This window comes from Saimiri boliviensis, chromosome 9 (genome assembly GCF_048565385.1).
Source record: "Saimiri boliviensis isolate mSaiBol1 chromosome 9, mSaiBol1.pri, whole genome shotgun sequence".
NCBI classification, from domain to species: domain Eukaryota; kingdom Metazoa; phylum Chordata; class Mammalia; order Primates; family Cebidae; genus Saimiri; species Saimiri boliviensis.
The window spans coordinates 39,181,579-39,205,456 of record NC_133457.1 but is presented as its reverse complement, the minus strand read 5'-3'; the positions used below and the strand labels follow the sequence as shown (position 1 = coordinate 39,205,456).

At 46.0% G+C, this 23,878-nt stretch overlaps 1 pseudogene; it reads left to right on the top strand.

Annotated features, from left to right (window-relative positions):
* The first annotated feature begins 213 nt into the window (after positions 1 to 213).
* On the top strand, positions 214 to 332 carry LOC120368388 (5S ribosomal RNA; annotated as a pseudogene).
* Positions 333 to 23,878: the final 23,546 nt, after the last annotated feature.

Genomic DNA, 23,878 nt, shown 5'->3' with positions numbered 1-23,878 from the left:
GCCAGGACAATCTCAAGCTCCTGACCTCAGGAGATCCACCTGCCTCGGCCTCCTGAAGTGCTGGAATTACAGGCATGAGCCACCATGCCCAGCCAGAATTGATTTACAAATGTAGCTAATATAAAGAACAGACTCAATATTCCAGAGTTTGGAGGCTTTGGAACCTGTCTCCCTGACAAAGCAGTGAGCTCTTTCAAGGCAAGAACTATTCTAATATACAGCCATACTATCCAGAATGTGACTGATCGCATCTTATCTCAGAAGCTAAGCAGGGTCAGGCCTGGTTAGTACTTAGATGGGAGACAGTCTGGGAATACTGGGTGCTGTAGGCTTTATTAAGAACTATTCTATGCACTATAGCTTTATGTCCAACCTGGACTAAGTAGAGATTGAATGAATGGCTGAGTGATAGAAATAGCAGCTGGCACTAAAAAAAGATGATTTTATGAATTCGTTTTGTTAGACCTTATAAATAGCATCCACTATTGTTAAATGCAAAGAGAAAAAAGATAGCTTTGCAGGGGAGAAGCCTGGCAGACAGTACCTGATCCAAGTGATTAAAGTGGACATCATCAGTAATGGGACGAATTGATGTGATGCATGAAGAAGGACACTGTCACTTCGGGGGTATTCCTGTGAAAGACGCATATAGCCTGACTCCACTCATGAGGAACAGCAGACAGACCCACAACAAGAGACAGTCTGCAGAGCAACAGGCCTGTACCCTTCAAACATGGCAGTGTCAGGAAAGAACAAAAAATAAATAAATAAAAAATGTTTAAATGTGGAGGTGTGCTTCCAGATTAAAGGAGAGGAAAGAGACTTAGCACCTAAATGCATTTTATGATTTTGGATTCTAAATTGACTGAAAATTGCTATAAAAAACATCATTGAGAAATTGGCAAAATTTGAATGTGGACTGTAGCTTAAATCATAGTATTGCATGAATGTTCAATTTTCTGAATTTGAACATTTTACTAGAATCATGTGAGATAACGTCTTTATTCTTAGGGTATACATACTGAAATATTTGGTTGGCATAAATGGTTTAGACAAACATAGAGTCCCACAAGTCTAAGTGCAGTTTTACTTTTTTTTTTTTCGTAGACAGAGTATTGCTCTGTTGCCCAGGCTGGAGTGCAGTGGCACAATCTTGGCTCACTGCAACCTCCGCCTCCCTGGTTCAAGTGATTCTCCTGACTCAGCCTCCCAAGTAGTGGGGATTACAGGAACACACCACCATGCCTGGCTAATTTTTGTATTTTTAGTAGAGACAGGTTTCACCGTGTTGACTAGGCTGGTCTTGAACTCCTGACCTCAAGTGATCCGTCCACCTCGGCCTCCCAAAGTGCTGAGATTACAGGTATAAGCCACTGTACCCAGCCCTGAGTACAGTTTTAAGGAATTGAGGTGACATTCACATAAGATAAAATTAATTATTTTATTTTATATTTTAGAGACAAAGTCTTGCTCTGCTGCCCGGGCTAGAGTACAGTGGCATGATCATGGTTTACTGGGACCCTTGTATATAAAAAGAGGAAAGTGTGTACTTCATACAATAGTTTTAATGTTTGAAAGAGAATATGAATGTGAACCTCAAACTCCTGGGCTCAAGAGATCCTCCTACCTCAGCCTCCTAAGTAGCTGGAACTACAGGTGCATGCCACCATACCCAGCTAATTTTTTAATTTTTATTTTAGGTTAGAGACAGAGTATTGCTGTGCTGCCTAGGCTGAACTCAAACTCCTGGCCTCAAGCAATCCTTCCACCTTAGCCTCTTAAAGTACTGGGATATAGGCTTGGGCCACCATGCCTGGTCAAATTAACCATTTTAAAGTATACAATTCAGTGACATTTAATAAATTCACAATGTGGTGCAACCACCACCTCCATTAATTCCAAAATGTTATCACTCCAGAAGAAAACCTCAGACACATTAAATAGTCACATCCCAATTCCGCTTCCCATGAGTCCCTAGCAACCACCAAGCTATCTTCTGTCTCTATGGATACACCTATTCTGGGTATTTCATATAAATGGAGTCATACAATATGGGCCTTTTGTGTTTCGCTACTTATACTTAACACGTTTTTGAGTTCCATCGTCACTGTAGCATGCATCAGTACTTCATTCCTTTTCATAGTTGAATGATATTTCATCGTACAAATACACCTATTTTGTTTTTTCATTCACCCATTGATGGGCACTTGGGCGTTTCTACCTTGTGGCTATTATGAGCAGTGCTACTATGAACATTCACATATAAGAATCTGTTTGAACACCTGTTTTTAATTCTTCTGGTATATAGCTAGGAGTGAAATTGCTGTATGTGGTAAATTTATATTTAACTTTTAAAGAAACTACCAAATTGTTTTCTAAAGTGGCTGCATCACTTTACTGTTTGTACTGTTCTTACAACTCTCCTCAAAGTCTAAGATTATTTCAAAGTAAAAAAAAAAAAATTAGTGTGTGCACTCAGGGAGAAGAACACCCAAGTGCATAAAAGTAGGGGAGTGATGAGTGAGCTTCATCCAACAGGCGAGACATGCGTGTGAACTCAGATGGTTAGAGTGACTGGCACAGGCAGCTTAATGGAAGATTCCAGAGTGAACATTTTTGTAAAGGATGACACCGTTTGAAAGTGCTACCAAAGCACTTCCATAACAAGAAACCCAGCCCCAGGCAGGTGGAGAGAACTGATGTGCCCAGCCTCTCTCTTCCCCTTTGGGGGCATCATTAGCCACTCTTTGGGTACACAATCCATTTGTTGACTACATGCATGAGTGAGCATGGTCTCCCTTTTAGAAATGGCATCCATGGGAAACTGCAATTTTCCTTACAGAAGTCTGCCTGATTGCCACGTTGCTGGGATCCTTGTAAGAGGACAATGCCTACTTCATACAACAGTTTTGATGGTTAAAAGAGGATGTGGGGGCCGGGCGCGGTGGCTCAAGCCTGTAATCCCAGCACTTTGGGAGGCCGAGGCGGGTGGATCACGAGGTCGAGAGATCGAGACCATCCTGGTCAACATGTTGAAACCCTGTCTCTACTAAAAATACAAAAAAACTAGCTGGGCATGGTGGCGCGTGCCTGTAATCCCAGCTACTCAGGAGGCTGAGGCAAGAGAATTGCCTGAGCCCAGGAGGCGGAGGTTGCGGTGAGCCGAGATCGCGCCATTGCACTCCAGCCTGGGTAACAAGGGTGAAACTCCGTCTCAAAAAAAAAAAAAAAGGATGTGGGGGGCCTGGCACCGTGGCTCATGCCTGTAATACCAGCATTTTGGGAGGCTGAGGTGGGTGGATCACGAGGTCAAGAGATTGAGACTAGCCTGGCTAACATGGTGAAACTCTGTCTCTGCTAAAAATAGGGGGAAAAAAAAAAAAAAAGAGCCAGGCATAGTGACGCATGCCTGTAGTTGCAGCTACTTGGGAGGCTGAGGCAGGAGAATTACTTGAACTTGGGAGGTAGAGGTTTCAGTGAGCCGAGATCGGGCCATTGAACTCTGGCCTGGGTGACAGAGCAAGACTCTGTCTCAAAAAAAAAAAAAAAAAAAAGAAGAGGCCGGGCGCGGTGGCTCAAGCTTGTAATCCCAGCACTTTGGGAGGCCGAGGCGGGTGGATCACGAGGTCGAGAGATCGAAACCATCCTGGTCAACATGGTGAAACCCCGTCTCTACTAAAAATACAAAAAATTAGCTGGGCATGGTGGCACGTGCCTGTAATCCCAGCTACTCAGGAGGCTGAGGCAGGAGAATTGCCTGAACCCAGGAGGCGGAGGTTGCGGTGAGACGAGATCGCGCCATTGCACTCCAGCCTGGGTAACAAGAGCGAAACTCCGTCTCAAAAAAAAAAAGATATGAATTTGAAAGTTCTGCAAAGTTGTAAAGCATTGATAGACAATGAAGGAGGATTACAACCAAGACCTCTAAATTAGCTTCACACCATTCTTTGTTCCTCTTGTTCCTGAGGATGTGGTCCCGCAACCAGCCACTTGGTGCTACCCTGGGACCTTGTGAGAAATGCAGACTCTCAGGCCAACCTAGAAGTCTGAACCAGAATCCACATTTCAACAAGATCCCCAGGCCCACTGCGGATTGATTGGCAGGCCCATTAAAATGTATGTAGTGCTGCTTTATTGCAGAAATACCTAAACTATTCTAATGATAACAACCATCTGGGACTACTTATTAAATAATTCCAGTTCCCTTGCTTCCCTTAGTCGAGATTAATTCAATGACTCTAGGGTGAGGCCCTGGAATATGAATTCTCCAGGTGAGTCTCCTGATCAGAAAAGTTTCTTAAGCAATACTTCAAATGCATACTTTTAAAGGAAAAGCGGAGCCTGGTGTGGTGGCACATGCCTGTAATCCCAGTGACTTTGAAGGCTGAGGCAGGAGGATCCCTTGAACTCAGGAGTTCGAGGCTGCAGTGAGCTATGGTTGCACCACTGCACTCCAGTCTGGGCAAGAGATGAAGAAAATCTCTTGAAAAAAAAAATTAAATAAAGTAAAATAAAGACAAAGGGGAAGGCCAGGTGTGGAGGCTCATGCCTGTAATCCCAGCACTTTGGGAGACTGAGGGGGAACAGATCACCTGGGGTCAGGAATTTGAGACCAGCCTGGCCAACATCGGGAAATCCCATCTCTACTTAAAAAATGTACAAAAATTAGCTGGGCCTGGTGTTATGTGCCAGTAATCCCACCTACTCGGGAGGCTGAGACAGGAGAATTGCTTGAACCCAGGAGGCGGAAGTTGCAGTGAGCTGAGATCGCGCCATTGTACTCCAGCCTGGATGACAGAGCAAGACTCCATCTCAAAAAAAAAGGAAAGAAAGAAAAAAGGGGAAAATCTACCTTCTGGAGAGAGAGAAGTAGATACCGTTTTTGGATGATTGGATGTTAGTTTAAGGATCTCTGAAATGCACTGTTTCTGGAGGCACTGCCAGCTTCAGGGTCGGATTTTTTCTCATCTCAGACAAAGTTTTGGCCTGTGTGGTGGCTCATGCCTATAATTTCAGCACTTTGAGGGGCCAAGGCAGGAGGATAGCTTGAGCCCAGGAGTTTGAGACCAGCCTGGGCAACAAGATGAGATCCCATCTCTACTGAAAAAAAAAAAAAAAAAAAAAATTAGCTAGGAATGGTGGTGCACACCTGTATTCCCAGTTACTTGGGAGGCTGAGGTGGGAGGATTGCTGGAGCCTGGAGAGAGAGGCTGAGTGAGCAGTGACTGCACTCTAGCCTGGGCAACAGTGAGACTGTCTCAAAAAGAAGAAAAAGAAAGCTAAAGCTTTACTGATTTTCTGCTTGATGCCAAACACCTTGTTCATCTTTCATCTGCTGTCTTTCCTGTGTCTCTCCATGTTTTCTCCTTTTCTGTCTCTCTGATGACATTCGTGAGTGGATTTAGGGCCACCCAGATAATCCAAGATGATCTCATTTCAAGAGCCTTAACTTAATAACATTTGTAAAAATGCTTTTTTCCAAATAAGGTCACATTCACAGGTTTCAGGGGTTAGGATGTGGACATGTCTTTTTGGGGCCACAATTCAGCTTGCTCCATGAGGCATGGAGCATCCTTATTTCTTCTGCCCCAGGAGAAAGGCGATTTGTGGTAAGAAGACAGGTAGAGAGAAGGGAGAACTGGGAACAGACCTGCCCTGTCGTTGTTCCTCTTGCCATTCTTGCTTTTCAGGATTTCTCTTTGCTCCCAATTTTATGACCCTCACCTTTGGACCCCACTGCTACGGGGAGGTCTTTCCAAGTTTCCCAATTCAAATGCCCAAGTATTCAAATGGTCTGAGAAAGGGCTGGTGTTAGGTTAGGCGTCTCTCCCTGGTCTGATAGGTGGGTGTCTTAGAAAGGTGGGAAGGGTGGGTAGCACCACATGATTCAAAACCTGTCCTCTCAGCCCTGTTCCTTCCGTGTCTCTAGAGGGCTGCTAGAGTAACAGCCTCCCTTAGATGGAGGGTATTTGAGCAGATCTCTCTTGTACAGGCCCTTGGAGGAGAATGCAGTGGAATCCCGGTTCCACGTTGTACCCAAGCCTGTGTTCCGTTTATCAAGGCACCAAACTCCCTGGAAGGCAGTCATGCTTTTAAGGGGGGGGCATACAGCGTGAATCTCGTGGCCACATTCTAAGGAGGCTCTGGCAATGATTTAATCATGGTAGCAGTCCCATTCATTGAGCATCACTTTTGTTTTCTCCTGTAATTTTTTTTTTTTCTAGACTGAGTCTTGCTGTGTACCCAGGCTGGAGTGCAATGGCGAGCTCTCGGCTCACTGCAACCTCCACTGCCTGGGTTCAAACATTTCTCCTGCCTCAGCCTCCTGAGTAGCTGGGATTACAGGCTCATGCCATTGTGCCTAGCTAATTTTTTTTTAGTAGAGACAGGGTTTTGCCAAGTTGGCTAGGCTGGTCTCGAACTCCTGACCTCAGGTGATCCGCCTGCCTTGGCCTCCCAAAGTGCTGGGATTACAGGTGTGATCCGTTGCACCCAGACCTCTCCTTTAATCTTTATAACAACGCTGCAAAGGAGTCCGTTCCGTGGAGGTGCAAGTCGGGGCTTATAGAGGCTAAATTACTTGCCCAAGGTCACCTGGCTCCTAAGTACAGCACCAATGAGTCCAGTCTTCTCTACGGCAATTGCTCTGTGGTGGCTGTTCCCATTAACACTACACATTAGTCACTCCCTATGGAAATCATGTCAGAATTAATTGAAAGCCAAGGGCACTGGGAGAAAAGGGAGGCCTGGATTTTGTGGAGCTCTGGTTTGGAATGATAATACACATAAGTACAGGGAAATGGATGTGTGGAAAGTGGTGCTGGGGAGTCACCCACCCCAGCAGAGGCACTTAACAGCTTACATTCTTTTGCACAATCTTTTCTTCCCTCTGGAATCACTGAGGGATTGTTGCCTATAAAATTGGAGGAGAATTAATTAAAAGTATTTATTTTGCCCCAGTTAGAGATGAACTATGGGGGACTCTAGGAGAGAATAGAAGAGACCTCTGTGGAACTATGAGATCCCTGTAAATATTCTGAGATGCAACTACACAGCTTCAGGCCCGGGATGGGATGGAAACCCCTGTGAAGGGCGCTGTGAATTACCACCTTCTCCAGTAAGTGAGAAAGTGACTCTGCTGGTCACAGGGGGCGGGCTGCGGAAGCCCCTCAGAGGCTTCCTGGAGGAATCCTGCTTCCCTTCCTTCCCATTTCCCAGGGTTGGCTCAACACCATGATCCATGGTTACTGGGACCCTCAGGAAATAGCTGCTGTGGGAGCCTCTTTTCCCAAACCATCATGCATACTCTTAATTTTCGGCAAAAATTAATTTTGAAAATAATGATGTAATATTTAAAATGATTGTGTTTCCAGTGGGCAGCTCTCACTTGATACAGAAGCGGCGGGGCCATGTAACCTGGCTTCTAAATCAGCACCTCTTTGGGTCTACACTTTTTCTTTTTAAGCTTCAAATGCACCTTTGCTGAAGGAGATGTGAACGGCGGGGGGCGGGGGAGAGCATGTTAGCGCCTCCATGGGCCTGCTGAGCTCTGTTGGCTGGGTGTGCTAAAAATAACTGGAGAGGTTAAAAAAAATGTTGAAGCAGATTTAGGGGCTCTCCTGGAAAATGAAACACAGAAGCTGGGCCCTGGGTGGTTCTATTTAAAGCCGATCATCATCTCATCCATTCCTGTGGATTTACATTCGAAGACTCTACTCCCCAGAGGCTGGCTGAGGGAAGGAGGGTCTGATCTGTGTTAGGGCTCACCTCCTCCCACGACCTTCTGCAAAGCAGCAGCTGTCCAGAGAGAAAGGAGGGCGCTGGGTCTGGCAAGCAGCTCAGTGCTTTCCTTCTACAATTGTCCCTTTGAATTGAGGAAAGTGAAAATAAAGTTTTCAAGGCCAATTTCACAATTTCATCTTCTGTGAAAAGCAAATCAACGAGGCTATGAAAAATTACAAGCAGTTAAAACACTTTCATGTCGTCTTTCCGAGAGGTAGAGAGAGAGAGAGAGAGGAAATCAGACTGCTTTGTTCAAAGCAACGGCCGATGCCAGCCCTGTTTTTCTTTTCCGTTTTTTTTTTTTTTTTTTAAACACATCTGGTCTCAATCTTTATACACCAGTGGACAAAAGCAATTAGACAGCTCTGCTTTCCATGTCATAATAATGAAAGTCATATATTTTCCATGGCTGTCTCATTTGGTTACCCAGCTCTGCAGAAAGAGACTAAATGGAATTTAAAATGTGGGTCTTTGCTTGACAGTGCTGTTAGTGACCTGAGGGATAAGTGCTCCAGTGTCGGGGACCGTCCGGGATGGGTAGGCACGTCTGCCGGGTGTCTCTCGACCTGCAAGAGGGTCCCAATACCTGGAAGAGAGCGTGCGCTTGGAGAAATATGAAAGAGACAGAGAGAAAGCGAGGCATCTGGAGGACTGAATAGGTTGTGCCTAAACAGCAAACCACATTCCCGTGTGAGACCCCCACTCCAGCATCTTCTAGAACCACGAGAAGAGAAAGAATAGATATCGCAAGTGTGTGCAAATAGACCTCCACATAATTTACGTGCCTGTGGGACAGGCCCTTCATAACCCAATCTTTTCAACAAGCCCCGGGGGCTAGGGATGCCTTATTAGAATTGGTTCAGATTTAGAAAGATCCCTTGACAAATCTGCTAGAGGATGCTAGAGGAGTTTTCCTTTAGGGTAAATCTTTGGCTTCTCATTGTATTGGTCAGAATTCTCTTGGCTGCAAGGGATTGAGTCAACTTAACCCAGCCTGAGTAAAAAAGAGAACTGGTTCTCGTAACTAACCTAGGAGGGTGAATCTGGTCAGACTCAACTGGGTCCAAGGCTTCTTGCAATGCTGCCTTCTCTTGCGCTCCCTCCACCTCTCCGAAGATTAGCAACTCCAAGAAAAGGGTTGGATTGGTATCAACAGTTCCAGCAATAATTCTGGAGTTAGTCTCACTGAGTCACGTGCCCATCCTTAAACCGGCTACAGGCTTGGGTCACTGGTCCATTCCTGAAGATGAGAGCGGGGTCTGCTCCATCAAACCACAGGACTGAGATTGGGTAGAGGTTGACTCCATGGAAGAAAGAAAATTGTGTTTCAACTTCTAAAGAAGAAAGGATGGATGCAGGATGCCGCAGCTAGCCCATGTGGGACCCTTGTGAGCTGCCAACAGGCACCCCCTCCAGGCTGACGCAGACCTATGCCCCCTCTTCTTGGGGAGCAGATGGCACCTTTGGCCTGCCTGAAGCAACCCCACACCTCGGACAGAGAGCTGAGTGAGCAGGACTAAAGGTGGATATTGACCCACTTGGCTCCTTGGCAGGCCAACCTTGTGCTGTGTGACAGACACCTGAACACTGTTAAGTGGTGGCGCTGGTGGGCAGGAAAACCAATGCATGTCCTCCACATCTACCTCCAGCTATTCTAAAATAGATGCCTTACCCCAAGGTTTCTTGCCTGATATGCTTAAAAAACTGTGGGTTGTTCATGAGAACATAAGCGTTAGCTGTTTTACAACTAAATGTCTCCTCAAACTTGGGTGTGTGATGTTAACCCAGAGAGGACGCACTGGGATGGAGAAGTCCAGACCTGCGGCTGGGAGGCCTGGGACTGACGGCGGCTCTGTGTTCTACTGTGTGGGCATACTTGCTCTCGTCCCGAGGCTTTTTCAGGTATCAGCTTCCTCATTTGTAGGATAAAGGACCCTTCCCAAAACCCTTCCTTCCTGCTCAAGGTCCAGATTAGGAGGCGGCCTGTGGTTTGGGGGTCTCTCCTTTTCTCCCAGTTTCCCTCTGTCTGTGCCAACAAGTACAATTCTACCTCCGGGCCCCTTCCCCCAGCTGGTCGGTCTCCTCAGATGTGCGAAGTTGGTGGTTTTACCACATTTAGTCACATTTGAACACTTCCAGCTCCCCCTTCAGTGGGTTGTAATTTCCCTCCCAAAAGACATTGGTGACACACAAACCCCCTTTATGCCTGTTAGGCAAATTAGCACCCACTCACCAACCTGGGCCCCTGCAGAAGCTGGCTGGGGACAAACGGGATGCATCTCAAAGACCTGAACATGCAAAGCACAGCAGTGGCTGACTTCGGTCCCTGAGGTCAGGCCCTCTCCGCCTGAGCAGAGGGAGGACCATTACACAGGGACATCCGTAGCAGAGGAAGGGACCCCGCCCTGTAAAACCAACTTCTGCTACAGGGAGCCACTGGGAGTGCTGAGAATAGGCTTACAGAGCAGTAGGATTCTTCATCATCTTATATGCCGGCACTTAACAGCCTCTTTGCATTTGCCAACCACAAATTCTAGCGCCTAGCACAGAACCCCACAAATATCCTATCTCCTCTGTTAATCTATCAGAAACCAGATTTCCTTTTAGGTCTTTGTGCTTGACCCCGCTGGTTTGGCCTACGAAAGTAAGGGCAGAGGGGTCTAGGTTTGCCTCTGCCAGAGCTGCCGGGGGAGGACTTGGGGACCATGTGAATGTCCTTTGGGATGAGTTAGTCTGCTTCTATTTTACTACTCACAGTCAAATTGATCTTCCAAGGCCTAGAGATTAGGGTCAGTGGTCTGAGTGGGGTTAATCAATGCCTGTGAGTGCCACTGGGGGCCACTAGTGGAATATTTCGGAGTCCAAACAACCAGTCACATACAAAAGGAAGGCGTGTTATTAATTTCTGCTCTCTCATTCAGTATCTTTGGGAGTTCAGAGCATACACAGGGACATAGAATAATACTGATGCCTATATTTACAGAACACCATTCTATCCTCATAGCCCTTTTAGAGCCGGGATAGTTTAGCAGTTAAATGCTTGAACTACTCCTGGGTCAAATTTTGACTCCTCCAAAGACTAACGAAACGTCAGTTCATTACTAAACCTTCCTGGAGCCTCTGTTTGCTTCTCTGTAAAATGCAAGATATTAATAGCCTCTACTTTAACAAATCTGGGGAGAGTTAATTGCAATAATCTATGTTGAGCTCTCAACACATGGTCAGACATAGAATGATTGCTCAGTACATGTTAGTGACTACTATTTTGTTGTTGTTGTAGAGATGGAGTTTCGCTCTCGTTGCCCAGGCTGGAGTGCCACTGCAATCTCCTTCTCCCGGGTTCAAGTGACTCTCCTGCCTCAGCCTCCTGAGTAGCTGGGATTACAGGTGCCCACCACCACGCCCAGCTAATTTCTGTATTTTTAGTAGAGACAGGGTTTCACTATGTTGGCCAGGCTGGTCTCCAACTCCTGACCTCAGGTGATCCACCCACCTTGGCCTCCCAAAGTGCTGGGATTACAGGCATGAGCCACCGTGCCCAGCCATGACTACTATTATTATCCATGAACTCATTTGACTATAAGAATGACTTGTGAAGTTGGTTGGATTGGGGTAGTTTCCTCTTTTAATAAGTGAGGAAAGTGAGATCAGAAAGTGAGATCAGAAAGTAAAAAGCAAGCATGGGACCAGAGGAGGCGAGGGGAGAGAAAAAGGGGCTCATAGGATCGGGAGACAGCTAACACGAGCAAGGAGCATCTAAGGGGACAAGCCCACGCTCTTGCCACAGTGGCTCTGAGTTTCCCATGTTTTCGAGGGAGAGGTCCTGACCTGCAGATAGCTGACACCAAGATAAAGTCCTTTAAATTGAACCTACTTACTGAAGGGACTGAAACTCTACAGTAAATAGAGGGGAAGAAACAGATTAGAGTTTTATCTTGGGACACAAAGGACACGCAGTGGCTCACATCTGTAATTCCAGCACTTTGGGAGGCTGAAGCAGGTGGATCACTTGAAGTCAGGAGTTTGAGACCAGCCTAGCCAACATGGTGAAACCCCATCTCTACTAAAAATACAAAAAAAATTAGCCAGGCGGGGCGGGGTGGGGATGGGAGGTGGGGGGTGCCTGTAATTCCAGCTCCTCAGGGGTCTGAGGCAGGAGAATTGCTTGGACCCGGGATGTGGTGCTTGCAGTGAGCTGAGATTGCGCCACTGCACTCCAGCCTGGGCGACAGAACAAGACTGTGTCTCAAAATAAAAATAATTTTTTTTTTTTAAAAAAAAGGACACCAAAAATTTGGAAAACAACTTTACCTTCTAACGAAATTTAGATTAAGGTTTAGGCTATGTGCTAATTCTTAGAAAAAGAATCTAAATTTTTTTTTCTGATAAAATTGAATGGTATCCTTCACTTAATTTTTGACTTTTATATCACATTCATAAACAAGGTCATTTTTTTCCCCCACAAAAGTATTTGATGGCCTTATCAATTTTTAACGTTTTCTGAACTCTTATTTACACTTTCTCCTCCTCCTGATCTATTTTCTCCTGGGTAGCTGTTATCTGGTCTCACTCAAGGCTTTGAGGGGTCCTGCTACGTTACTTTCACACTTTCAGGAACTTCATGAAACCCTGAGACTTTGTAAGATTTGCAAGTTCACTTTGTGAGTCAATTTGCCTTGAATTGGAATGGTAATTTTGGAGGTTGCTACAAACCACAGAGGTGTCGATGAGATGGGTGGGAATGGTGGGGAATAGGATGAGACTTTATTTGTGTAGAGGCTGTGTTATGGTCCCTTAGCAAATACTTTCATGTTATAACAATTTTTGCTTCATAAGCAAGTCATAACTGTAGGCACTTGGATAACAAATACTCAGATAACAACCATCCCCTGGATAGAAATGCAGCACATTAAAAAAAAAAAAAATAAACACAGATTTCTGTGGCCAGAAATGCGGTTAAAAGCCTTTTCCATCAGTGGGATGGCTGAGATATCACAAGTAATGATAGTAACAGATTATATATAACACAATGAATAAAATGAGAAACTACAGGCCAGGCACAGTGGCTGACGCCTGTAATCCCAGCACTTTGGGAGGCCAAGGCAGGCGGATCACCTGAGGTCGGGAGTTTGAGACCAGCCTGGCCACCATGGTGAAACCCTGTCTCTACTAAAAATAGAAAAATGAGTGGGGCATGATGGCACGTGCCTGTAGTCTCAGATACTAGGGAGGCTGAGGCAGGAGAACTGCTTGAACCTGGGAGGTAGGGGTTGCAGTGAGCTGATATCTCAACACTGCACTCAAGCCTGGGCAAGGGGCAAAACATCATCTCAGAAACAAAATAAAACAAACACCAATAGCTCGTTCTGATATAAATAAAAATTCAATTAGATGTTGGATGGGGAATGAAATATTTACATAGTTTCAAGGAGTTCCACAAAACACTTAGGAAAGAGAGGAGTCACTTCACAGCAATGAGTCTGGTAGACACAACCCCATCAAGGGGCCTAAATGAGCGTCGCCAGGAAGAGAAATGGAAAGGGCACCACACAATAAGACGCATGTGAGGAATCCAGTATCGCTTCTGCAATATTCCTGTCTAAATCTAAACAAGAGGAAACCAAAATTGAGGACATTCTACATGTTTGGCCTATAGTCTTTAAAAGCGTCAAGGACAGGCCAGGTGTGGTGGTTCATGCCTGTAATCCCAGCACTTTGGGAGGCCAAGGTGAGTAGATCACTTAAGGTTAGGAGTTTGAGACCAGCCTGGCCAACATGGCAAAACCCCATCTCTACTAAAAATACAAAAAATTAGCTGGGCCTGGTGGCAAGCACCTATAATCCCAGCTACTTGGGAGAGCAAGGCAGGAGAATTGCTAGAACCAGAGAGGCGGAGGTTGGAGGTTGCAGTGAGCTGACACTGCATGTTGCACTCCAGCCTGGGTGACAGAGCAAGACTCCATCTCAAAAAAAAAAAAAAAAAAAAAAAAGGAAAATTACAAAAATTAGCTGGGCATGGTGTTGCATGTCTGTAATTCCAGCTACTCGGGAAGCTGAGGTGGCAGAATCACTTGAACCCGTGAGGCAGAGGTTGCAGTGAGCCGAGATCATGGCACTGGACTCCAGCCTGGGTGACAGAGTGAGACTCCGTCTCAAAAAAAAAAAAAGTCAAAGACCTAAAAGTCAAAAAAAGAATAAAGAGCTGTTCTGGACTGAAGGAGCCCAAAGAGTCATGGCAGCTGAGTGCAACATGGGATTCTGAACTGAATCCACTTGCTGTAAAAATGACATTATGGGGATTGCTGGTAAAACTTGAATGGGGCTGGAGGATTGGTAGTAATGTATCAGTGTTAATTTCCTAACTTTAAAAATGGTTGTATTGTGTATGTAGAAGGATGTCCTTGTTTGTAGGAAATGTATACTCGAATTTTCAGGGCACCAGGTCAGGTCTGCAACTTACTCTCAAATGGTTTGGGAACAAAAACACTGTTTGTACTGTACTTGCAACTTTCCTAAGTTTCAGATTTTTTTTTTTTTTTTTTCAGAGCAAAGAAGGAGGTCATTTTCACTGAGCAGTTGGCAGATTCACCCACGGCTCAGAGACGGAGTTGAGGGACAGTGCCACCGAATGGTGTGGCGATCCATGTCTGGGAGAACGCCTGTCAACTGTGTGTAGGGCTGGGCGTAGGAGGGAAGGCCGGTGAGGGTCAGGGAGACCAGAGGGAGATAGGAGGGGCTCGAGCTTAGACAATGACACCATGTAAAGCAGAAGACAGGTCTGAGACCAGTGGAGGAGAGAGACTCCTTTAGATATGGAGAAAGAGAGTGAAAGTTTCAAGCCTCAGAGAGAGAAGGACAGGGCTCAGGAATGAGATGGGGCCTGTGGCAGTGAGCTTGGGAGGGGCAGGTGGCGGGTCCTGTTTGGGGCATGTTGAATATGAGAAAAGTCTGGCTGTGACATGGGGCCTCTCTCATCTCCAGGATATCAGCCAATGTGGCTTATCTTCCCAGACGTAGAATTTGAGATCTTGTTGTGACATTTTTGCAGAGACATCAGGAAGCAATGAATTATGATTCTGAACTAGGAAGAAAGATCACAGCAAGCAACATGCATTAGGGATTTTTTTTTTTTTTTTTTTTTTTTTTTTTGCTTGAAAGCCGAGGAAACAACGGATTAGTAAGGGAGGAAAGAAAGCCTTGGAGAAGGCTGAGGGGAAGGAGCCTGTGAAAGAGGCGGAGAAGGTGCGGTCGGAAGGGAGGAGGAGAGCCAGTCCAATTATTTGAGTCCAAGTATTTAATAATGTGGGCACGGACCTCAAATTTTCTTCTGCCCTACCGAGAAAAATATCCACCATGTCATAAGGGATTCCCACTTACTTTCTGACATTCTAGCTTCTGATGCTCTCTCTTATGTATAAACTAATGCTTATGGTTAAAAGTCGATCCCTCCCCATAGCAGACCCACAATCGGCAATAATTCCTTATAGTTCAGTTCCAGCAGAAGACTTGGCCAAACAATTTCCAGAGAGGAGGCACAGTATAGTTCCTGGGTTCAAATCCCAGCTCCACCATTCACCAGCCACATGACCCTGTGCAAATTACTTAACCTACCTGTGCCTTAGTTTCCACATCTAGTAAACCAGGGATTAAAAATGTTTCTACTGGAATGGTTAGGAGGGTTAAAGGTGTTAATATTCCATAAGTACTTGGAATCATGGCTGGCACTATGTAAGTGTATGTGTTATCAAGTTAGTGCAAACCTAAATGAGCTACTAATTCTATATAGCCCAGCTACAGATACCTATTTGCCAGTGGTATTGAGTGACTGGCAAGTTACACTTTTGCAAGCAGGTCTCCTGCAGGCCTCAAACTTTTGATGTTCAGATGGCAGTATAGCCATTCATTTTTTAATAGTTTGGAGCCCACATGGTTGATCTCAGGAAACCAGAATTGCTCTCATAAATATGATCGTGGAAATGGTCCCCAAGTGGTGGCTCTGGGAGTAAGGAAACTGGAGTTTCTGCCAGGATGGTTTTATTGGACTTTTTGTCTCCCCTGTATCAGCTCCAGTAATCTAGTAGAGCTGTGCTTCTCAAACTGCAATGGGCATACACACAATTTGAAGATTTTGTTAAAATGCAGATTCTAGCTGGGTGCGGTGGCTCATGCCTGTAATCCCAGCACTTTGGAAAGCCAAGGTGGGCAGATTGCTTGAGGTCAGGGGTTCAAGACCAGTTTGGGCCAGATGGTAAAAAACCCTCTACAAAAAATACAAAAAAAAATTAGCCAGGTGTGGTGGCTCATACCTGTAGTCCAGCTACTGGAGGAGAGGGGAGTGGGGGTGGGGAGCTGAGGTGGGAGAATTGTTTGAGCCCAGGAAGTCAAGGCTATAGTGAGCCAAGTGGTGCCACTGCCCTCCAGCTTGAGTGACAGAATATCCCCGTCTCTGGAGAAAATAAAGATCCTGTTACAATATGAATGAACCTTGAGGACATTATCATGTGAAATAAGCCAGTCACAAAAAGACAAATACTGTATGATTCTGCTTATATGAGGTACCTAGAATAGTCAAATTCACAGAGACAGAAAGTAGAACAGTGGTTGCCAGGGGCTAGAGGGAAAAGGAGAATGAGAGTGATGGTTTAATGGGTATGAACTTTCAGTTCTGCAAGATGGAAAGAGGTGTTTTTTTGTTTTGTTTTGTTTTGTTTTGTTTTGTTTTGTTTTGTTTTGTTTTGAGACAAGGTCTCACTCTGTCAGGCTGGAGTACAGTGGCAGCTCCCGGTTCCCGGCAACCTCTGCCTTCCAGGCCTCAAGCGATTCTCCTGCCTCATCCTCCTGAGTAGCTGGGACTGCAGGCAGGTGCCACCACAACTGGCTAACTTTTGTATTTTTAGCAGAGACGAGGTTTCACCATGTTGGCCAGACTAGTTTCAAACTCCTGGCCTCAAGTGATCCGCCTGCCTCGGCCTCCCAAAGTGCTGGGATTAGAGGCATGAGCCACTGTGCCTGGCCAAGATGGAAAGAATTTTAGAAATGGATGTTGATGATGGTTGCACAACAATATGAAAATACTGAATGTCATCATACACTTAAAAATAAGGTGGTACATTTTATGTTTTGTTTATGTTACCACAATTTGTTTGTTTATTTATTTATACTGCAGATTCTGATTCAGTGATTCAGAGGTGAGGCCTGAGATTCTGCATTTATGTCGAACTCCCAGGTGAGGTTCATGGACCCTTGTTTTGTGCCAAGGAGCACACCTTGAGGTGCAAGATGCTAGAAAGCTGCCATGGGTGCCTCTAGTTCTTTTTAAGCAAGCCCAGCACCTGCTTTGCATTAAAGCTACAGTAACTGCTTGAGTGAAATAGAATTGGATTCTAAGCTCTTTGAGAACTCTGGCCTCCTTATTCTACTTTCAGAGAAGCTGCCAGGAAAAGCCATGTCACAACAGACACAATCACAGCAGAACACTTTTAAGCCAGAATTATTTTCTGGTTCTCTGGGACTGGCCTATTCAATCGAAAATTGCCTTCAGCCCAGTAGCTCACCCGGTCAATTATTAAAGGGTCCTTATATTGGATTTTAGCCTGCAGCTTTTCTTTGGTTAGCTCATGGAGACAGGGATTAACTCTGCAATGTTCACTGCTATATCTCCAGTCCTAGCACAGTAACTGGTGTGTAGAAGGTTTTCAATAAATGTTGAATGAAAATAGCTAACACGTATATAGTGCTTATAAAACAATGTTCTAGCCAGGTGCAGTGGCTCATGACTTTAATCCATCCACCCATCCCGCTGAGGCAGGAGGATCACTTGAGCCCAGGAGCTCAAGACCAGTCTGGCCAACACGGCAAGACGCCGCCTCTACAAAAAATACAAAAACTAGCCAGACGAAGTGGTGTGCACCTTTAGTTCCAGCTACTTGGTGGGGCTGAGGTAGGGGGATCACTTGAGCCCAGGAGGTCAAGGCTGCAGTGAGCCGTGATCAAGACACTGCACTCCACTCTGGGTGACAAAATGAGAAGCTGTCTCGAAAGAGAAGAGAAAAGAAAAGAAAACAATGTTCTGAGAATTTGATATGGTAGATTCTATTTTCTAAAGAGGGCCATAAAATATCTCCTATCCTCCACGCTCCTCTTATAATGTGACCTTGATATTCCTCCCATTGAGGAATGGGGTTGATGTTCCCTCCCACTGAAACTGGGTGGACTCTGTATGGACCAAATGGGCAACTTGAAGGGAAGAGTAAAATACTATTTGCAAAAGTTCACGTATGCTTTATCACTGGAGAAAATATCTTTCTAGTATTGGAGGATACTTTTCTTGTATTCATCAGTTATTGCCACAAAAATGCTCATAACAAACCCCCTATCAGTTGGGTTTGTAATTCTTTATTCCCATGGATCTGTGGGTTTGCTAGGGATTGGCTGAACGTGTTGTGCTCAGCCAGGGTGGTTTGGTTTGGCTGCATTTGTCTCTCAGCCTTCCTTAGAACCAGGGTGCCGGCCTGGGTATGTTTTTCTCACTGCGTTTTGCAATGGCAAAGGCTCGAGAGAGCAAACTAAATCGTATACCTGCTTATTACTCTCCTCCGTTTGGTCTATCCCAGTGGTCAAAGCTCAATAGCTCACCTGATTTCTCCTGCCTCAGCCTCCTGAGTAGCTGGGATTACAGGCACCCGCCACCATGCCTGACTAATTTTTGTGTTTTTAGTAGAGACAGGGTTTCGCCATGTTGGCCAGGCTAGTCTCAAACTCCTGACCTCAGGTGATCCGCTTGCCTCAGCTTCCCAAACGGCTGGGATTACAGGCATGAGCCACCGCGCCTGGCCGAGTTTTCATTTATATAGACTGGTCGTTCTAGGAAGGAGTGCAGAAAAAGCTCTCCACCATTGATAGTCTATTCACAGCCTTACAATTTTACATTTCTTGGTTGAGCCCAGATTGAAAGGATGGGGAAGAGACTGAATATTTTCTTTTTCTTTTTTTATTTCACATCTCCTTCCTGAATTAAAGAGTGAATATTTTCAATAATAGTCACACCTCTTTCCAAATGTGAACAACATCTTTCGAAGTGTTTAGAGGTTTCACAAATACAGGCTGACCATTTTCTCATGCCACTCAATACGCTTAGCACATCATTTCCAAAGGCTGCTTGGTACTGTCATGTCAATGGCTGAACCAGGCTGTACTGCGTGTAATGTATTTCATCACTCCCCAGTGTATGAACATCTAGGTTGCTTCCTTTTATTGCTGTTGTAATTAATATATCACAATGAGCAACTATAGATAAGTCTTGGCTGACAGTCTCTGATTATTTTCTTAGGACAAATTCCTAGACTTGGGATTTCAGGAATTTAGGAAAGAAACTAAAAAATGTAAGTCTGTGAATAGAGCATCAATGGCAGACAGCTTTTCGGCACTCCTTTCTGGAAAGAGTACACACTAGCTGGTCTATATTCATTAAAACTCGGCTGGGCGCAGTGGCTCACGCCTGTAATCCCAGTAATTTGGGAGGCTGAGGCGAGCAGATCACCTGAGGTCTGGAGTTTGAGACCAGCCTGGCCAACACGGCGAAACCCTGTCTCTACTAAAAATACAAAAATTAGCCAGGCATGGTAGAAGGTGCCCGTAATCACCGCTACTCTGGAGGCCGAGGCAGGAGAATGGCTTGAACCCGGGAGGAGGTTGCAAGCCAAGATTGTGCCATTGCACTCCAGCCTGGGTGGCAGGGCATGACTCCATCTCAAAAACAAACAAAAAACAATAAATGAAAACTCGCTTGCTAATTAAGCTTGTCATCGCAAAACATTAAAGTGGCTTTGCTTTAATTTGAGTTTGGGTGACACAGGCCAGTTTTGACTAGGACTGATCACAACAGGACAATAGAAAAAATGAAGTTTTACTAGAGAGAGAGAGATTTGGCATTCAGATTTACATTCAGAATTAACACATTTATTTTTCAAAACACTGTGGAGGAGTATAGAGGTACAAAATATGGGCTGGGCGCGGTGGCTCAAGCCTGTAATCCCAGCACTTTGGGAGGCCGAGGCGGGTAGATCACAAGGTCGAGAGATCGAGACCAACCTGGTCAACATGGTGAAACCCCGTCTCTACTAAAAATACAAAAAATTAGCTGGGCATGGTGGCACGTTCCTGTAATCCCAGCTACTCAGGAGGCTGAGGCAGGAGAATTGCCTGAACCCAGGAGGCGGAGGTTGCGGCGAGCCAAGATCGCGCCATTGCACTCCAGCCTGGGTGACAAGAGCGAAACTCCATCTCAAAAAAAAAAAAAAAAAAAAAAAAAAAAGAAGTACAAAATATGCTGTCTTTGAGAAGTATATGTTTTTATGACAATTCTATTAACAAACCACACCTGAAGGTAAGATATATGACAGTTATTTTTAAAAATTAAAGTTCTAGACCCCCACTCTCAGGGTTGCTGAAATGTTTAAATCAGTCCATTTGAGAGGCTTTAAACATACACACGCACAAACACGCACACACACTGTGCCCAGTTAGGGCCACCATATATACAGCACTCAGGTTGTGCACTGCACAACTGCAAGAGAAATTATACCAAAGATTGTGATACTAGTGGCCCCTTCTGGAATCATTATAATGCCTTCAACCCATTCTGCTTAAGCTGTACAAGAGCTGTGGGGCTTGCCCGGGTGCGGTGGCTCATGCCTGTAATCCCAGCACTTTGGGAGGCCGAGGTGGGAGGATCACCGGAGGTCAGGAGTTCGAGACCAGCCTGGCCAACATGGTGAAACTCCCTCTCTACCAAAAGTAAAAAAATTAGCCGGGAGTGGTGGTGGACGCCTGTAGTCCCAGCTACTCAGGAGGCTGAGGCAGGAGAATGGCTTGAACCCGGGAGGCGGAGGTTGCAGTGAGCTGAATCTGTGACACTGCACTCCAGCCTGGGCAACAAGAGCAAGACTTGGTCTCAAAAAAAAAAAAATTCCTGAGGCTTATGCCAGGTAGGGAATGGAGGTCGGGTGGGTCTTTGGTTGGTGCGGTCCCTGATGCTGCTACTCCTTGCCTGAGCTCCTTTGAAGATTGGTATGTCTGTGGTCTGTTCTGGGCGTGGCTTTAGTTTCTCTGAGCCCAGCTTAGCTGTGGGGGTTTTCCCTGACATTCTCAAGGTGACAGCACTCACAGCCTAGTCCTTGCAGGCACCCAGCCAACCAGCCCTGGTCTTGCCCCTGGGGAGGGAGTTTACAGTAGGCACAAGTTCTCAAGCCCATTAGGGCAGCCTTGGTCTCTTTCACTCTTGAAGTTAATAGCCACCATCACCTTTTTGTTAAACGTCTCAGGTTAACCATCTGATGTGTCTAAGCAGGGGTTGAAAACTCTGATGCAGATAAGAACAGGGAGGTACACAAATGAATGTTGCAGGTGGTGTTAGACTTTAGGGAGTGGTGGGGACTGTGGTGAAGCGAAAGCACGTGGCCTGTCTAAAGGCACCAGCCAAATTGGATCCTGCCAATTTGTGCCATGTGAAAACAAGGGCCCAGAAATGCGAAACCTTTGAGTTTTTCCAGAGAACCCAGTGATTGAGATTTTCATGGGAAACCTCTCACTTTTAGAAAACGGCAACTAATATTTTAAATTTATATAAAATAATTCGCAGGCCACATTCAAGATGCCCTGAGCAACTTTCCATCTCAGAAAGCAAAAGAGGGAGTCCGTCCCACCCGGCAGCTTCCCTTTCTTTCCCAGAACATACACACACACACACCACACACACACACACACACCACACACACACACACACACACATACACACACACACACACAGCTGTTAACTCTTCTTGGGGCTAAGGGAAGTCAGATTTCCAGGACATGAAGGCCCGGCTACCTTCTCTCAGGGGAGGGAGATGGGAGGGGGTGGGGGAAATACTTTTCATTCTTTCTGGAGGAGCCAAGGAGAAACGACTCCTTTCTCAGCCAGTGCGGTTAATGGAGTACATTACAGTCTTGATAATTTGGATAGCTATTAGCTGGGGAGTCAGACATAAATAACTACGTGCAATAATTACATGGTGGCATTCAGACAGGCCCAGAGCACAGGCCTGCCAGGGGAGGGGCACCGTGCGTGCAAGGCCCTGAGGTGGGAACGCTGGCTGCGGTGAGAGGCAGGGTACCGCAGATGCAGCAGCGCGAGAGGCTGGGGGCCAGATCGAGCACGGGGGGTGCCTGCGGGTTAGGCTGAGACACCTTAGGCTTTTACCCTTGCAGAACGAAGAGCCAGCCAAGGCTTTCTGTCAGGGGCGTGGCACCATCAAGGCTGCAGTTTCGCGAGGCATTTTGCAGATCAGTGCTTGTGTGAGGGGAATCAGGAGGGAAAAGAAGGGGACTGATGTGGGAAGACCGGTTTAGAGGCTGTGGAAACTGTCCAGGTATGAGCTAAGGGCTGACTGGGGTGTGGGTAGGGAGAGAGGAAGGGGCAGTCTCGGGCACTGTTATAAAAGAAGAATTGGCAGGAAGTGAGGCACCAGGGAGGGGAAGCAATCAAGATAGCAATCTGGGTGGCTGAGCTCCACTTTCCTCTCCCAGACCTCTTGGAGGGTGCAGGGGAGAAAGTGATGGTTTGAAAGGAACAGGTTTGTAAATTGCTACCTTCACCATCACAAACGCATAGAGAACGGACTCCCCCGCTTCCAAACCAGCGCATCTTTTATCCGTTCTGAGGTCCAGTTACTCACTTCTTGTCTGTTTCTGAGACAGGGTCGCACTCTGTCCCCCCCGGCTAAAGTGCCGTGGGGCGATCATGGCTCACTGCAGCCTTGACTTCCAAGGCTCAAGGGTACCTCCCACCTCGGCCTCCCAAGTCACTGGCACTACGGGCGCATGCACCACTACACCCAACTTGTTTTATGTTTTAATTTTTTACTTTTTTGGTAGAGATGATGTCTCGCTACCTTCTGGGCCTCCGAAAGTGCTGGGTTAGTAGATGTGAGCCACCGTTCTCAACACATCAGTTTCATTTTAATCTCTCTGACATCCGGGTCCATCTAACAACTCATGGTATGTCAGAGTTGATCAGTGGGTGTTATGTCCCTACAAAATTCATATATATGTGTATGTATATATGTATGTGTGTGTGTGTGTGTGTGTGTGTGTGTATATATATATATATATATATTCGAGATGAGGGGTCTTACTGTAGCCCAGGCTGGAGTGCATGGTGCACTACAACCTTGAACTCCTGGGTTTAATTGATCCTTTCACCTCAGCCTCCCAAGTAGCTGGGACTACAAGCTCATGCCACCCTACTTAGCATTTTTTGTTTTTTTTAGGGGTGTGGTCTGGCCATGTTGCCCAGGAGGCTGGTCTCAAACTCCTGGCCGCTTGCCTTGGTCTTCCAAAGGGCTGGGATTACAGCATGAGCCACCACATACCTGCCAACAAAATTCACTAGTTGCAGTCATACCCAGTACTTCGTAATGTGGCAGTATTTGGAGACAGGGTTTTTTTTTTTTCTTTTTTCTTTTCTTTTTTTGAGATGGAGTCTTGCTCTTGTTGCCTAGGCTGGAGTGCAATGGCACAATCTAGGCTCACTGCAACCTCCATCTCCCGGGTTCAAGCAGTTCTCCTGCCTCAACCTCCCAAGTAGCTGGGATTACAGGCACCCACAACCACTCCCGGCTAATTTTTATACTTTTAGTAGAGATGTGATTTCACCATGTTGGCCAGGCTGGTCTTGAACTCCTGACCTCGTGATCCTCCCGCCTCACCCTCCTAAAGCGCTGGCATTACCGGCATGAGCCACCATGCCTGGCCTGGAGACAGGGTCTTTAAAGAGGTACATAAGTTAAAATGAGGTCCTTAGAGTGGGCCCTAACGTGACGTGACTGATGTCCTTAGAAGAAGAGGTTAGGACACAGACACACAGAGGGAAGACCATGTGAAAGCACAGGGAGAAGGTGCCATCTACAAGCCAGGAGAAAGGCCTCTGAGGAAACAATCCTGCCACACCTCAAATTCATACATTAGCCTCCAGGCCTGTGAAAAAGTAAATTAATTCCTTCCTTCCTTCTTCCTTCCTCCCTGCTCCCTCCTCCTTCCCTCCTCTCCCTCCCTCTCT